At 54.6% G+C, this 16,214-nt stretch overlaps 1 protein-coding gene across 1 annotated transcript in view; it reads left to right on the top strand.

The window, feature by feature from the left end:
* The window catches only part of LOC144937846 (steroidogenic factor 1-like), an 88,782-nt gene that overhangs the window by 5,519 nt on the left and 67,049 nt on the right, over positions 1-16,214 (top strand). The window lies entirely within an intron of this gene.

The raw sequence follows: 16,214 nt of genomic DNA on the forward strand, positions 1-16,214 counted from the left end.
AATAAAACGAAACCTCGGCCCAATTCGTCGGATGTGCCGGTTGGCCGGTTTGTTGTTGCCAATTGGCGATCGTAGATTGCGTGGCCACTGAACTTGCAGTCCGCTGTGTTTACGGTGACGCACGCCACGGCCAAGGGGCCCCCCGGCACTGCGCCAGGCGCGGCGACGGCGGAGTGGGGGGTGGTGACCGACATGCCAGGAGGCGGGGGGGGCGTCAAAGAACCGGGGGGCTGGGTCCAGCCACGGGAAGACGGTGACGCGGAGCCGTCCCCTAGAGAGGGTACATGGCAAATTTGGGGCGACTGTCCTGGGCCCCGCGCTTTGGAGGGGTAGTCCCCCCCTCGCCCCCCGTGCTTCCACATCAGGCTGTCAGATGTAATTCTCCCGGTGTAGTTTGAAGGCGTTGCCCCCCCCCCCCGCCCATGGATATGCCTGCCCGGACGCGGTTATGATTGTAACAAAAAAAATAACAACCACCACCACCACCCACCCTGTAGGCCACAACAGCCCCTTCTTGGTCCACAGAGCAGGCGGCTTTGCTCCGAGTAAGGTGGATTGAGTGGACCAAATGGAACGGGTGAGTTGTTAAGATTGGGGGGATGATGATACGATTACAAGTGTGGATAGTAAATTGTTGCGACGAGGTTAGCGTGAGTTATCCTGAATATATATTTTTTGCTTGTTTGTGGGTCATGACGTTTTTCTTCTTCTAATGATTCACCCACCGGTATTTTGATTGTCGCGATTCCAGCAATCCCTCAATCATTTGCCCCTTCTTCACCGTGGCGAATGGGAGCGGCCGCTTGTGGCTGTCGTGTTTCCCCGCACCTCCGATTGGCACGGGTTGGCTCCGTGCGATGTGAAAGAAGTTCGCCCGTTACAACGTACGCATCGTACCGTAGGTTCCTAAGCGCGCTCTTTGCCGCACGTGCGAACGAGGTGCCGAAGAATCGACGTGTCTTTGTAAACTTTGACCGCAAGCGAGTGGCCATCATCTGCCACGGTCAATCCACTGCTGGATGAAGGAACGCCCCCCCCCCTGCCCTACCACCAAGAGATGAGAATGAGATTCTCAGCCGCTGATTTCTACATCAAAAGAAACGCATTGGGAGGAGTGTGCGATCCAGACAGTGTACACTTCACCATCCCGCACGCATTTTGAGTGTGGCACCCGAAATGCATACCTCTACACATATGTAGTAACGCTCACGACTCGTTCACACCGGAGTTGGAGGCACACTTGTTTATTTTACACCAACGTTGTGACATACACATTTGAGGGGGTATCGGCCCCCTCACCCGTCTATCTGAGGACACACCTCTCTAGCTAACCCTAGCCTGCCTCTGAGTCCTCCACTAATGGGCTAGGGGAGGCTATCTTGGCCCGACACTGGTCAGTCGGGCCCGGTACCCAGAGTCCAGACCAGCACTGGCTCTGGCTCTGGTACCACGCCACTGGCTCGAGCCTGCGCGGTCCTGATAAGGACGGCGTACCAGGGGGAGTCCAGGGCTCTATCTCAGACGTCTTCCGCCTCCTCTTCTTTAGCTAAACATCACTCTCGAGCCCTTCGATACAATCCCCTTTTATACCCCACCCCTCCCTGAGGGGTGGGGCCCCGGGGGATCATAACGACCGAATCGACCCCCCAGGGTGTCTGGCGCGGACGTCGCAGAGGGCACCTGCTTGTGCACACATGTAGCCCCGCCTACTGTGTTTGTTTACCATAGGCTGCCATGCATAACGGGCTCTCTCTCTAACACCCCTACATCACTCCCCCCCGCATAGCATGCAGCCGTCCCGGCTGCCAACATACAAAAGTTTGACAATAAAGGTGCCTTCACCCCCTGACCGCGCGTGTGCCTCACTATTTTTGAACAATAACAGGAACCAGAACAAGAACGCAACAACAAGATGAGAAACAACCCGACGCACCCCCCCCGAATAAATACGAATTCCGTAAAAAAAACAGCTTATATACAACCAGCAGGGAACCCACCCCGCACACACAACAAACGGTGAACCCAGCATATGTACATCCGAGGAGCGGGAAACACACCATCCACACAACACCCAATAAACACAACAGCTATGTACACATTTTCCGGCCTCACAACAGTTTGCGCATTTTAGCGCGCGTCCTTGCAGCGGGCCCCTCACACGGGGTAACCCCGCGTGGCGGACCATCAGGTGGCGACTGTCCGTCTTGAGGTGAGCATTCCTCTGACTCCGCGTGACCCTCGGCATCCGCAGGAGGGGTGATCGGGCGTGAGCCCGTCACTCCTGATGCTCCTGAAGGTGGCACAGCCGGCAAGGCATTAGGTGAGAGCGACGGAGACGGACCCAGCAAGTCGGCCGACCCCCCACATGTTTGGCCACGCGCGTGTGAAGTGGGGTTGTGTACCGCAGCGAAGGGTTTTAATCTGGAGGGGTGCACGAACCATCGCCGCTTCCCCCACTTGATGCGCACGCACTGCGGACGTAACACCTCCACCACTTCCACAGGGCCCCGCCACGGCCGCACAAGTTTAGAGGAGGTTGCCAGTGGCACCTGGGGGCAGTGCAACCATGCCTTGTCCCCCGGCTTCCACTGCAGCATGTGCGCTCGACTCAATCTGAGGCGCTCATTTGCCTTCTGACGGAGGTCAGAGTTTTGCATTGCAGCATCCCGTGCCTCGGTCAATTTGTCCAGATTAAATTTAACGTGGTCAGCCAGATTAGTTTTTCCCTGCGGCACGGGGATCCGCAACTGGGCACGAACAGGCGGGTCTGGTTCTCGGCCGTACATGAGGTAAAAGGGAGAAAACCCCGTAGCCGCATGGGGTGCCATCCGGTACGCCGCCAAGACCCCCTGAATTTGTAGGTCCCAATCCGTTTGCGAGTCCGAAACTTGTTGTGATAACATGGACGAGATGGTGCGATGCAAACGTTCGACCATCCCGTCAGTTTGTGGGTGATATGGGGAGGTCCGAATTTTCTTTGTGCCCAGGAGATCGCAGACTTGTCTGAGTAGTTTACCGGAAAAATTTCTGCCCTGGTCGGTCAGCAGCCTCTCCGGAGCACCTTTGTCCAGGACATAACCCTGAACAAAGGCCTCCACGATGGCTGCTGCCGACTGGTTGGCCAAAGGCCAGGCCATAGGCCAGCGTGTAAAATACTCGACACCCGTCAACAAATATCTATTCCCTCTGGGGGTGGCGGGGAATGGTCCCAAAATGTCCAGAGCGACCAGCTCGTTTATCCTGGACACTTTGATCGATTGCAAGGGCGGGTTAGACTCTCGTGCCGGCGGTTTGCGTTGTGCACATTGAGGGCACGATCCCAACAAATCCCCCACATCCCTCGTCATGCCAGGCCAGTAAAAATCAAGTTGCAGCAAGGCGAGAGTCTTTTGGGTCCCCAGGTGTAGGAGGCGCTCATGAGCGGCCCATACCACCCTACCCCGCAACCCAGTAGGGACAACCAGCCGATGTCGACGTGACTTCCCGTCCCAATGCATTAGCAGACCTTGGCACATTTCCCATGCGTCGGAACCACCACTTTTTCCCCCCGCCGCACCGCCAACGCGACGTCGCCACCCGAGGAGGGAGACATCCTCCATCTGGAGGCGCCCCCATTCAATGACGGGCAACCCCAACAGGGAATCTTTGCCCTGCTGTTCGATTGAATTTGGAACCATTGCATCGTCGTCGTTGGCGGCCGCCAAGACAGGTACCGATGTGTCCCCTGGAGGCCTGCAACGTCCAGACCCCAGGAGGCATGCACACTCGGAGGTGGTTGGCAAGCGTGACAGAGCGTCCGCGTTGGTGTGGCGAACGCCCTTACGGTATGTGGTTTGGAAATCGTAATCCTGGAGGACCTCCAACCATCGGGACAATTGTCCCGATGGCTGTTGAACCCTCAGGGCGTACTGCAGTGCCGCATGATCTGTGCGGACGGTGAAATGCCGACCGTACAGATATGGGCGATACTGTTGGACGAAATGGACAATTGCCAACAGTTCCCTACGGGTGACACAATACCGTTGCTCCGCTGGAGACAACACCCGACTGCCGTACGCAACCACATGTTCCACGCCGTCAACCACCTGGGAGAGCACGCCCCCAATACCCGTGTTGCTCGCATCGGTGTCGAGCAAGAACGGTTTTGAAAAATCAGGGTAAATCAGGGGAGGAGCGTTTACCAAAGCATCCCGAAGGGAGCAAAAAGCAGCCTCCTCCTCCTGACCCCAGCAAAACCGAACCCCTTTAGATGTTAAAGCATGTAGGGGTTTGGCGATAGTCGCAAAATTAGCGACGAAGCGTCTATAATACGACGCAAACCCAATAAAACTCCTAACCTCTCCCACTGAGGTGGGAGTCGGCCAGGAGCTTACACACTGCGTTTTGGCGGGATCGGTAGAAATACCTGAGCGCCCCACGATGTGCCCCAAATAACGCACCGACTCGCGTAACAAATGGCATTTTTGGGGCTTAAATTTCAAATTAGCAGCCCGCATCTTTAGGAAAACCGCCCGCAACCTCTGGAGATGTTCCTCAAAAGTTTTGCCAAAGACAATGACGTCATCCAAATAAATCAGGCACGACTCCCATTGCAATCCAGCCAAAACCAATTCCATCAACCGCTGGAAAGTTGCCGGCGCTGAGTGTAAGCCCATCGGCAACCGGTTGAATTGAAACAGGCCGTGCGGAGTACGGAAAGCAGTTTTAGGCTTTGAATCATCGTCCAGAGGAAGCTGCCAGAATCCCGAAAGTAAGTCCAATGTGGAGAAGAATCGCGCTCCCGCCAAGGCGTCAAGCGATTCGTCCATCCGTGGGAGCGGGTATGCGTCGGCAACCGTAATTTTATTAAGGCGCCGAAAGTCAACGCAAAACCGCAACGAACCGTCCTGCTTCTTAACCAGGACGATCGGCGCTCCCCAAGGGCTGTTGGAGGGAGAAATTATGTCGGCGGCTAGCATGTCATCAACAGCCGATTTGACATGGTCCTTTTCGGCGGGACTCAACCGAAAAGGATTTTGGCGTATTGGCGCGCTGTCACCCGTATCAATATGGTGACGCAGCAGATGAGTGCAGCCCAAATCGTATTTATCCCGACTGAAAACGTCGGAAAATTCCCTCAGTAGTGTCTTAAGACGTTGGCGCTCTAAATTTGACAGGTCCGTCGATCCCGCGCAAAGCGCCTCGAGCCACCCTTCATCGCTGTCTGAATGTGGTCGCGGTGCAGGGGCAGCGCCGACATGACTCGCGACGGGTTCCTCACAGGGCACCGGCGTTGCGTGAGCAAGCACGGTCCCCTGTGGGACCACCACCGTCTGCGAGCCCACATTGAGGACCGCGATGAAGGGTTCTCCATCCCCTCTCACTATGGTCTGGGCCGGGAGTAAATTAGGTCCACTGACCCCGGCCCTAGACGGTCCCAGCAAAACCCCTTGAGCCCCAATGCCCTTAGCGAAGGGCCGCCGAAGTCTCAAAGGAATTAACATTTGCGCCCCCGGAGGAACGCGCACCGTTCTATCTACGAACGCCGGCACCGTCGCGAACGCCGTCCGGCTCGTAGCGGGGGATGGCAAAAACGCCATGCGTCGGCCCGATGGGAGCTCAATGCATCCCTGATCGATTAATATCCTAATCGGCATTTTGGCCAGGAAATCCGTCCCCAGCAGGCACGGAACCGCCAGCGAGGAGGAAACAAAAATCGGCCCAGATAATTTAATATCCCCGACACAAATTTGGGCTCGAATTTGTCCGATGATGCCAAGTGAACCCCCGTTAGCAGCAAAGAATGGCACATTAACAGGCATCAAAGGACGGCTCTGGGCAGGGAGAATGTTATAAATCAACTCCGAAATAATGGTCGCCGATGCTCCTGTATCGACCAGGATGCGCACCTCGACCCCATCGATGTGACCCACAACGGCCGACGACCCCGATGACGCGGCTACAACCCGATGGGCCAACACGGACCACTGGCTGGGTTCAATGTGAGTACCCAGAGCGGTGCGTGTTGGTGCCATGGTACGCGATATTTGCCCCCCCTTCGCTGCGGTGTTCGAGTGTGTGACGGGCGTGTGCGTGGGCCAAACATGAGGGGTGCCGCGACTCGCCGGATTATGATGGTGGAGCTTGTGACGAGGGCCGGCGTCCCGTTGAGGTGTCGTTCCGCGCTGCCGAGGAGAGCGGCACCCCGAGGCGACGTGGCCCCGGATGCCGCAGTTATAACAGCGTGGAAGCGCTGGTGGCGACGATGGACGTTGTAGACGGCTTGAATCGGCCCGGTCCTCCCGCGCTCCCGCTCCGTGCTGCCGTCGATGGTTGATGGCGCAAACCTCTTCCGCCGGGAGGGTGGCCGCAGCGACGGCGCGCCCGCTCGCCGCCTTGCTGGCCTTCCGTCGTTGAGAGGACAGGTTTGCGTGGAGGAGACGGGCCGCTTGGAGGGAGCACATTTCTGCATCGTCCTGTGCGACAATGACGATGTCTAAGTCGTCCGCCAGCAAAAGTATCTTTTCTGTCACCATGGCGTCGATCCCCTCGTCGTCCATTCGTGGAAAGGCTTCCTTTGCCAGCGCCAGGAGGCTTGTACGGTACGCCAGGGGCGACTCCTTCGTCCCCCGCTGGCGATCGTAAAAGAGTTGACGACAGTCCGATGGTGGCCCATACACAGCGGACAGCACTTGCATCGCCTTCCGCAGCGTGGAACGCCTCTCCTTCGTTGCCGATGTTAGTGTGGCGAGGGCGTCGCTGTCGAGGAGTGCTGGCAGTGCTCGGAGAGCCTCGGCGTCTGTCCACTGTGCCATCTCCTGGTGAGCGAGGAAGCGCCGCTGGAAGCCGCCCCAGTCGCCCTCCTCGCCCACAAATTCTTTGAGCGGCGGCAGTCGCTGATGTAAGGCAGCGGCTGCAGAGGACGATCGCGCTCCCTCGTCTCCCTCACTCGACTCAGCGTCGGCCCGAAGCAGCGATGGCATCGCCGGTCGCACCCGTGGTGACGCGGCAGGCACTGTACTCCCGCCGTTGGACGCGATGCTTAGAGCGGCCACGCCCTCAACAGCAGCTGCGGCGATGGCGGGAGTTTCAAAATGTTGCTCCGTTGAAATGGCGGGAAGGCGCTGTGGTCGTTGGCTGCTGTCGCCTCGTGGCGGTCCCGCAGCCCCCAGCCGCGTGATGTTGTCGAGCATGGCGGCTGCGGCGTACAGCAGCTCGGCCAGCTTCGCGTGCGCCTGCCTCAGCCCCTCCGTCGACGGCTCCCCTTCCTCCAGCTGCTGTGGCGTGGGTGCACCCAGCCCCGGCTGCTCGATGGCATCTTCAGCCATCTCGGGCCCTCCGACTGCAGCGGTGTCCTCCGCCCCTGGTACTCCGACTCGAGTCGTCCGGCGTGTATCCATGTTCGTACTTTGTTTCACTTCTGACGCCAGATGTAGTAACGCTCACGACTCGTTCACACCGGAGTTGGAGGCACACTTGTTTATTTTACACCAACGTTGTGACATACACATTTGAGGGGGTATCGGCCCCCTCACCCGTCTATCTGAGGACACACCTCTCTAGCTAACCCTAGCCTGCCTCTGAGTCCTCCACTAATGGGCTAGGGGAGGCTATCTTGGCCCGACACTGGTCAGTCGGGCCCGGTACCCAGAGTCCAGACCAGCACTGGCTCTGGCTCTGGTACCACGCCACTGGCTCGAGCCTGCGCGGTCCTGATAAGGACGGCGTACCAGGGGGAGTCCAGGGCTCTATCTCAGACGTCTTCCGCCTCCTCTTCTTTAGCTAAACATCACTCTCGAGCCCTTCGATACAATCCCCTTTTATACCCCACCCCTCCCTGAGGGGTGGGGCCCCGGGGGATCATAACGACCGAATCGACCCCCCAGGGTGTCTGGCGCGGACGTCGCAGAGGGCACCTGCTTGTGCACACATGTAGCCCCGCCTACTGTGTTTGTTTACCATAGGCTGCCATGCATAACGGGCTCTCTCTCTAACACCCCTACACATATGTAGTAATGATAGTATTATTACCGTTCAACAATAATACGTTCAGTTATCAAATGCCAACGTATCCAGGGGACTTAACGGTGTTCGTGCACTGCGCACTGAGGAATTGGTCAAACGTTCCAGTGCAGGGCCCTCTTTAAAAACTAAAGAGTCTTGGCCCCCGGTGATATTTAACCGGATAATCAAACGGCATTATTGTAATAATTGCAGGTAACTTTTTTGCATAGGTGCACCGTGTAATATATCATGACAATGCTCATGACCGTTAATTAATATGGGTAATGATTCAAATTTGTGTAGCGGTACACATAAATTTAAACAATCACGCGAGCAATTTGGGGTTAATATTTGTTTCATGATAGATTCGAAGACAGTTGAGTTTAGCTCAGTTGTCTGCTTTGTAAGACGCTGCAGAGAATCAAGACGGAGCCGGGGACTTCTGCCCGGTGTCATCGTGAAGCAAATCTGGTCACGCGGATTGTGAGACGCAAACCCCCCTCCCCAACCTCTCGCTTTAACACCTTCCTGCGGAGGGAGCTGGTAGGAACGTTGGGTTGCTCGGTCAATGGCCAGGGTCAACGGCGGCGTGGTGTATTCCGCAAATATGCCCGACTGTGAGGGCGGGCACAAGCCGGCGTGAGTAGGTTAAACGTTGAGTTTTATAAGGGCACCACGGTGTGACCAGACCCTCCCCACCCCACCCAGCCCCACCCCTCCCACCCCCCACCCAGCCCCTCCCCACCCAGCCTTCCCCACCCAGCCCCTCCCCTGCCAACGCAGCCCCTCCCTCCCCACCCAGCCCCTCCCTGCACGACGGACACAATAATCCCCTGTGGGCTGGTGGAACCAGTGGGCTCCTACCAGTAAAACTGCAAGCGTATTTAACCAGACAGAGAATTCCAAAGACCAGGATGTAAAGGGTGCTTCAAAAAAATGTGAACACTTTCGAGAATTTGCAACAACACCACGAGACATGTGCCGCCTCCTGGCCCTGCAGAACACCTGGAGAAGATTCCAGGCAATGCGATGACAACGGTGGCGAACAAGTAGAGACTCTTTGAAGCTATTAACATTACATTTGTTATCATGCCACATTGTGCTATTATCCGTTATTTTTCCATTAAAAAAGCGATAGTCCCATATAAGTGTTAACATTTTTTTGAAGCACCCTGTGTGTGTGTGTATACACAGTCGTCTGATTTGCAGGAGCGACCAGGTGGCATTGATCTGTCTGTGGGGGGGCTGTGAGTGCTGCCCGCTGTCTGTGTGGCCCCCCCTATCGGGAATGCGATGGCCCCACTCTTACCAGAGACGTCGCGAGATCTCTTAACGTCCACCGCGAAGTGGACGGCGCGCAGTATGGGGTTAATTTGTGTTCACCCGCTCATGGTTATTACGCCGTACATCGGCAGTATTAATCAGGGCGGCTGCTGGTCCCGAACCGCGACGCTGAGCGATCGAGCGGCGAATGCCCAAACCGCTAGGCCGCATCACCGCCTCGGGAGGGGCGGGGCTTGGTGGGGGGCGGGGCTTGATGGGCGGGGCGAGTTCAAGGGGGGAGGGGCTTGGTGGGTGGGGGGGGCTTGGTAGGGGGGCTAGTTGGAGGGGGGGGATTTGAGAGGTGGGGGCTTGGTGGGTGGGGGGGGCTTGGTGGGGGGAGGTAGTTGGAGGGGGGAGGGGCTTGGTGGGGGGGGGGCTAGTTGGAGGGGGGGGGATTTGAGAGGTGGGGGCTTGGTGGGGGGGGGGGAGCTAGTTGGAGGGGGGGGGGATTTGAGAGGTGGGGGCTTGGTGGGGGGGGGGCTAGTTGGAGGGGGGGGGGGGATTTGAGAGGTGGGGGCTTGGTGGGTGGGGGCTTGGTGAGGGGGGATTTGAGAGGTGGGGGCTGTGACTTTTTTCTTTAAGTGAGAATCATTAACTCCTGAACTACAGCGAGAATGGCTTCGTCACTTCGTACAACAACAAAAAAAAACAACACACGAGCCGGCAAGAGCGAACCCAGCACGAGTCGATTATAAAAGCCACCTTTAGATTCACCGAGACGGCTCCGTGAGAGTGGACACCGAGCGCGTGTGTGGCCGTGTGTGGAGCTCATGCAGCGAGGTGCTCGCCAACAGCACTTGCCCCTACAGTGTGTTAAGGCTACACGGGGGATCTTTGTCTTTGTAGCTCAGAGGTTAGCGCGCTGCGGCTTACGAACCCGGGCGAGCCGAGTTCGATTCCGTCTGTTAAGGGGCCGTCCATAAATGACGTCACGCACCTAAGGGGGGGAGGGGGTCAGACATTTGTGACGATGTGTGACGAGGAGAGGGGGTTTGAGAAATGTGACGTCACATCAAGATGCGCAACTCTAAATACATATAGACAACACGTTCTACTTAATTAAATAGACTATTTTTTATAAATGTTTTCTCCTACAACATCAGAGTGCAGCGCCACATTAAATAGGCACTACAATGACAATAGTTTAAAGCGATTTGACGCATGTTTTTGGGGGGGGGGGGGCAGAGCTTTGTGACGTCATATTTGAGAGGGGGGTCTGACTTTTGGTGGCACCGTGTGACGAAGGGGGGGGGGGTCAAAAATCGTCCAAAATTGCGTGACGTCATTTATGGACGGCCCCTAAGGCTACACGGGGGATCTTTGCCTTTGGTTGCAATGATGGTGTGCACCGTGCGATGTTGGCGATGGTAGGGGCTCGGGGGTGGTGTGAATGTCTGTGGTCGTGTTGGTGTTCGTGTTGGCGGTAAAAGTGGTGGTGGTGGTGGTGACCGTGTTGGTTTGCGCAATGGGTTTCGTCTAAGGCAGAGTGAACGAGTGGGCAGGCCGCTACGAGCTGTCACATGCGGAGGGGGACTGGGGAGTGCAGGAAAACGCGCGGCGGATGCCGAGGCCACACAAATCCCATCCCTTTCAAATGCGGCAAGTCCTCGCTCAACGCCTGTTTTCGCCATTAACGCGGTACTTTCATTCCAGAATACTTTTCGCACAACGCGGAACGCGCACCGTTATAACGCGGAACGCGCGCCGTTATAACGCGGAACGCGCGCCGTTATAACGCGGAACGCGCGCCGTTATAACGCGGAACGCGCGCCGTTATAACGCGGAACGCGCGCCGTTATAACGCGGAACGCGCGCCGTTATAACGCGGAACGCGCGCCGTTATAACGCGGAACGCGCGCCGTTATAACGCGGAACGCGCGCCGTTATAACGCGGAACGCGCGCCGTTATAACGCGGAACGCGCGCCGTTATAACGCGGAACGCGCGCCGTTATAACGCGGAACGCGCGCCGTTATAACGCGGCTGAGCGATGTTGTGATACGGCACGCGCAATGATGCAGTAACGTGGCGGCGTACCCTCAGTAACCTGTCCCGCCACCTCACCTCACTGCGAGGAGTGCGTAGTATTACTGTAGTAGTTCGGCCGGATCGAGGGGGCTAAACGGGCGCGGTACGGGCTAGAGAAGAGATGGAGTGATGTGGTACAGGAGGACGTGGAGCTGAGTGGACTTGCCGATGACTGGTACTAGCGGTGTCAAGATCGGCCTCAGTGGAGGAGGCTCGTGAAGGACGCTACTGGGCAGTTGGAGGCAGTCGCCCTCCAACAACAACGGAGGGCGGAGGAGCGACGCTCACAACAACGAGCAGAGTGCCGGGTGGCTAAAGCACAGCAAGTTGGCACAGTAGGGAGCACAGGTGGAGCATCAGCCAGTCGTCTCGGTCATCTCGGTCAGTCGACCCGTGGCACCTGGGTCTGCCCCGTGACCTCCTGCCAGCGGGCGTTCGACACTTCACGTGGCCTCAAGGTGCACATGGCCTGGCACAAGCGTCGTGGTGACGTCACCGCCACTTAGTGGCAAATGGCGGTTGTTGTAGTAGTAACATCGTCCCTCGCCAAACTTTATCGGTACGTTATTTATGGGGGAAAGTGTTTTCGCTTAACGCGTTTATCGCTTAACCGGGCACTTTTCAGGAACGCATCTGCTAACGAAGAGTTACTGTACATTGAAGCATCCATATGGTGGCTTGTGTGCGTACACTCGGTGTGGAGTTATCAATGAAGATGTACCGTATGTCTAGACATTTTTTTACGATACTATATATTTTTAATTTTACCAGGTAAGGCACACTGAGCTATTTAGCTCTTCTTTAAGAAGCGACCTGACCATAAATGATAGCTTATCGAAGTGGCTTATCATGTGTACATTTCTAGAAGCCAAATACGTACGTTTCTAAATGTGGAGGGAAAAACCGGAGGACCTGGAGAATAATCCACGCGACCGTGGGGAGAGAGACATGCAATCCCCAAATATACAGGCGTCAGGGTCGGGGTCGCGATCGAAACCCACGAACCTCCTGTATACCAGGCGAGGTGGTTAACATCTCACCACCGTCGCGCCCCTGATATCGACGCAGCATGCTTCGTCCGCATCCACGTGAACTTAATTGCCACGAGGTTGCACCACGTCCTGAGTGGTGGCGTCTGTAATTACATGTACACAGATCTGGTCAAACACGCACACACCTACCGGATTTTAAGACGCACCCCGATAACTTTTACTTGAAAAGTTCACGGCCGAAAAAAAGTCAATGGGCCTATCGCTGATGCCACCGCAATTGGCATGAATGATAAAAAAACAATGCTTGCAGTAATTCTATTTGTAGAATACTAACGGCTCCTTGTTTGAGTGACTAATATCGGGCTGATCCATCGTAGTCAGCATGCCCTGGCTCCCGCCTATAATTTTAAAGAACGGGGAAACTTTGTTACTGCCCCATCATGATCACAAGAGCATTGAGTGTGTGACTCAAAGATCCTTCCTCTTTTGTTGGAGGGGAGGGGTGGTGGGCGGGGGGTGAGAGGGAGGGGCTGGACAGGGAGGAGTGGATGTGACTGCGTATAAACTAGACACACTTTGTACCTATATGGTTTTCGTAAAAACATAGTCATATATTTTTTGTTATTGAACGATGTTAAAGGTTTAATGTGTGGTGGATAATCATTTATGTACAAGAGTACTGCGATATTATATCGTACGATATTCGATCCACGATAAAACCGTATCGATCGCTTTCTTCATGTTGCTAAATATATATTATACCAATTCAATGAGTTCGATGCAAATTGAAATGCAAATTCCCGTGCAATTGACGTTTCGGCGGGTGACATGACGTCATCGTTTTCGGTTGTCTGTTGATTCATTAATCGAGCACTGTGCTGCGTGAGTGACCTGAGTTGGGGCACGTGCGTTCTAGATTTGCGCGATTGTGAGATCTTCACGGATTAGAAGGGGTACCCACGGGGCTTATGTTGACCGAGATGCAGTTAAGGGATTTTTTAAAGTACAGTACTGGACTGTAGTTACATTTTTATTTGCACTCGGAAAGTACAGCGCAAAAAACTAACGATTATTACAGTAAATAATACTGTAACATAATTGGCAAACATTACAAAGATTGCGTGTACTTGATATAGTGGTCATCGTGGAAATTGATATTGTGGGAATTATTATAGTACCGTGAAATATTACATCAAGTTTCTCTCATAACGTACGGTGTACTAAACGAAAACTATATATATTTTTTTTAACCAGGTCAGGCCCACCGAGCTGTACATAGTTATTTTTTAGAAGCGATTTGGCCACAAATTATAGCTCAACCAAGTGGCTATAGCAGCCAAATACTCTAAACGCGCGTTTATTAATACGGAGGGAAAAACCGGAGAAAAACCCACGCCACCACGGGGAGATAAAGACACGCAAACTACAAATATGCAATAACAGGCGTTAGGGTCGAGATCGAACCCACGAACGCCCGCATACCCGGCGAGGTCGTTTACATCGCGCCATTCCGGCGCCCCAAGTATCCACTCGGGGCGAGTGGGAGGAGGGGTATGTGGATCGGACAGAAACCCAGAAAGGAAAAGCCTTCTCAACTTTAACGGAGTTAGGCTTGCATTGTGTTCACAGCTATAATACTTTTGAGAAAAAATCGCATTGTTCCTTGGCCAAGGGTTGTCTCTCTTGAGATGCCACAGTAATGGCACAGCGACAAACAAAAAAAACCCGCAAGTGAGAACTGTAATCGTACCTCTTGACTCGGCAGCTTGCGGCTTCTTTCCCAGTCGCCCGTTTTATTTCTGACAGCGCGTACCGTGGCTTTCAAGTGTATTTTTTTTTAAATTGCTATTCAGAATCGAGATATTTATCCTGGAGGAATCCGATGAGGTATGAAGCTCTATTATTCACAGATTGTCCAGTAAGGGCGGGTCAGAAAGTTACAGCGACAAATAATCGGCATGAAGTGGCGGTTATTCCAAAGCAAATAAATGAGGGAAAGCCATAGGACCTATGAAACGGGTCAGTTAAAATTAATCTAAAAACGAAACTACTTTTTATTTGACCAGGTCAGGCCCACTGAGCTATATAGATCTATTTCAGAAGCGACCTGGCCACAAATGATAACCCAACGAAGTGGCTTATCACGTGACAATGTATAGCAGCAGAACATGCAAACTCCAAATATACAGGCGTCAGGATCGGGATCGAACTTACGACCGCCTGTATACCGGGCGAGGGAGTTAACATCTCGCCATGCTTCTCACAGACACGTTGGTAGCATATAGCTGTGTATGCCTAAGGCTTCATATCTCATGGAATACCTCATGAGGAGGGAGGGGAGGGAGTGCTAGGAAATATTTTCCGGAGCTCAGTCCCAGCCAGCTCCGGCTGCAATGAAGCCCTTTATGCGTCCGTTTGTCTTGTGTTGCTGTAGACATTTAGGACGCAGTGTCAAGTCAGAATCAGATTCTGTATTTACTGGAGGAATCCGATGAGCTATGAAGCTCTTCTTCACAGATGTCCAGTGGGGGCAAGTGGAAGTGTAAATGAGCTACACATCACATGCAGTTGAATTCGGAGACTACTTTAAGAACACCACTCGTGGCGATCAAAGTAAAACGATTCAATGTTCTTCTAATTCACAGGGATATTCCCTCTTTAACAACATGCCCTGGCCAGTGTGGTGAAGTATGGTCAAACAATCCCCATGCCTGACATTGCATGGGAAGGGAAGGCCTTCACCCAGCAGTGGATAGACACAATGGGAAGGTTGCGAGTTCAAATCCGGTTTGGGAGTTGACTCAGCCCATCATCCTTCCGAGGTCGATAAAATTGAGAACCGCTCCGTGGAAAAGTGAACAGCGGTTGTCCTCTTGAGAGACTCGCCCTCGCCATAGGAACGTGGAATTTCCACCATCGGCTCAGGATTGTAAACAGGAGATGGGGGCGGTCAGAGGGGGGGCGGGAGGCTTAATTTCCAGGCTCAGCTGACCCCCAAACCAATCCGGGGGGGGGGGGGAATGGGAAATTGATAAACTATTTTCCGGAGCTCAGCCCAAGAGAGCTCGGGTTGAATCACGTACGAAGTTGTCTGCAGTTGTTTAATTGGCGATGGAGCGTTTCCGATTCGTAAACAATCGCGACCCGTCCCGCCGCAGGTTTTTGTTTTGTTTTTCGGCAAAAGACACTGCACCGCACGCACCGACACAGACAAACCACCCCCCCTCCTGCTCCCCCCCACACCGCCGCCTCCGCAAAGTATCTTCTTACAAACGTCAACACAACGACGGCCACTAACAAACGACCCCTTTTGTCAGCGCGGGGGTCTGTTGGGAGGAAGGGCAACCCGCGTGGACGCAAAGCGGTGTGTGTTGTCGTCGTCGTTCGAGTTCAACGGAGCGACAGGGAGGAGGAGGAGGATGAAGAGGAGGCGGAGGAGGAGGGAGGGAGGATGGGGTTTATTATTTGTTTAGAATATATATTATTATTGTGTCAAGAAGCGTCGTCAAAGGACGGCGATGATGCCATTGGGCTAGCGGTGGCGAAACGCGCGACTTGCTCCGGTGAGCGGGGGCGATTGGTGGGAGCTGTGGTTGGAGGAGGATGGAGGAGGGGGGGGGAGAGGCGTGATTATTGAGGATGCAAACACAGCACGCGGGGGGTTTTGTGTGCGAGCGTGAGCGGACGAGTGTGAGTGAGTGCGGGGTTGGGGTGGTAGCCGACAGAGCGGCTGCAAGTGCATGGATCTCGGGACTGGCGCGTAGTCGTGTCGGGGCTGGCGCGCAAACGAAACGCAAGCGACGAGCGGTGTTCCGCTACTCGGCCGTCGTGTTCTTGACCACCGCAGATCCATCGTTGTCGTCAAAGTCATCAGCATCGTCGTTCCAAT

Source organism: Lampetra fluviatilis, chromosome 20 (assembly GCF_964198595.1).
Source record: "Lampetra fluviatilis chromosome 20, kcLamFluv1.1, whole genome shotgun sequence".
Classification (NCBI taxonomy): Eukaryota; Metazoa; Chordata; class Hyperoartia; order Petromyzontiformes; family Petromyzontidae; genus Lampetra; species Lampetra fluviatilis.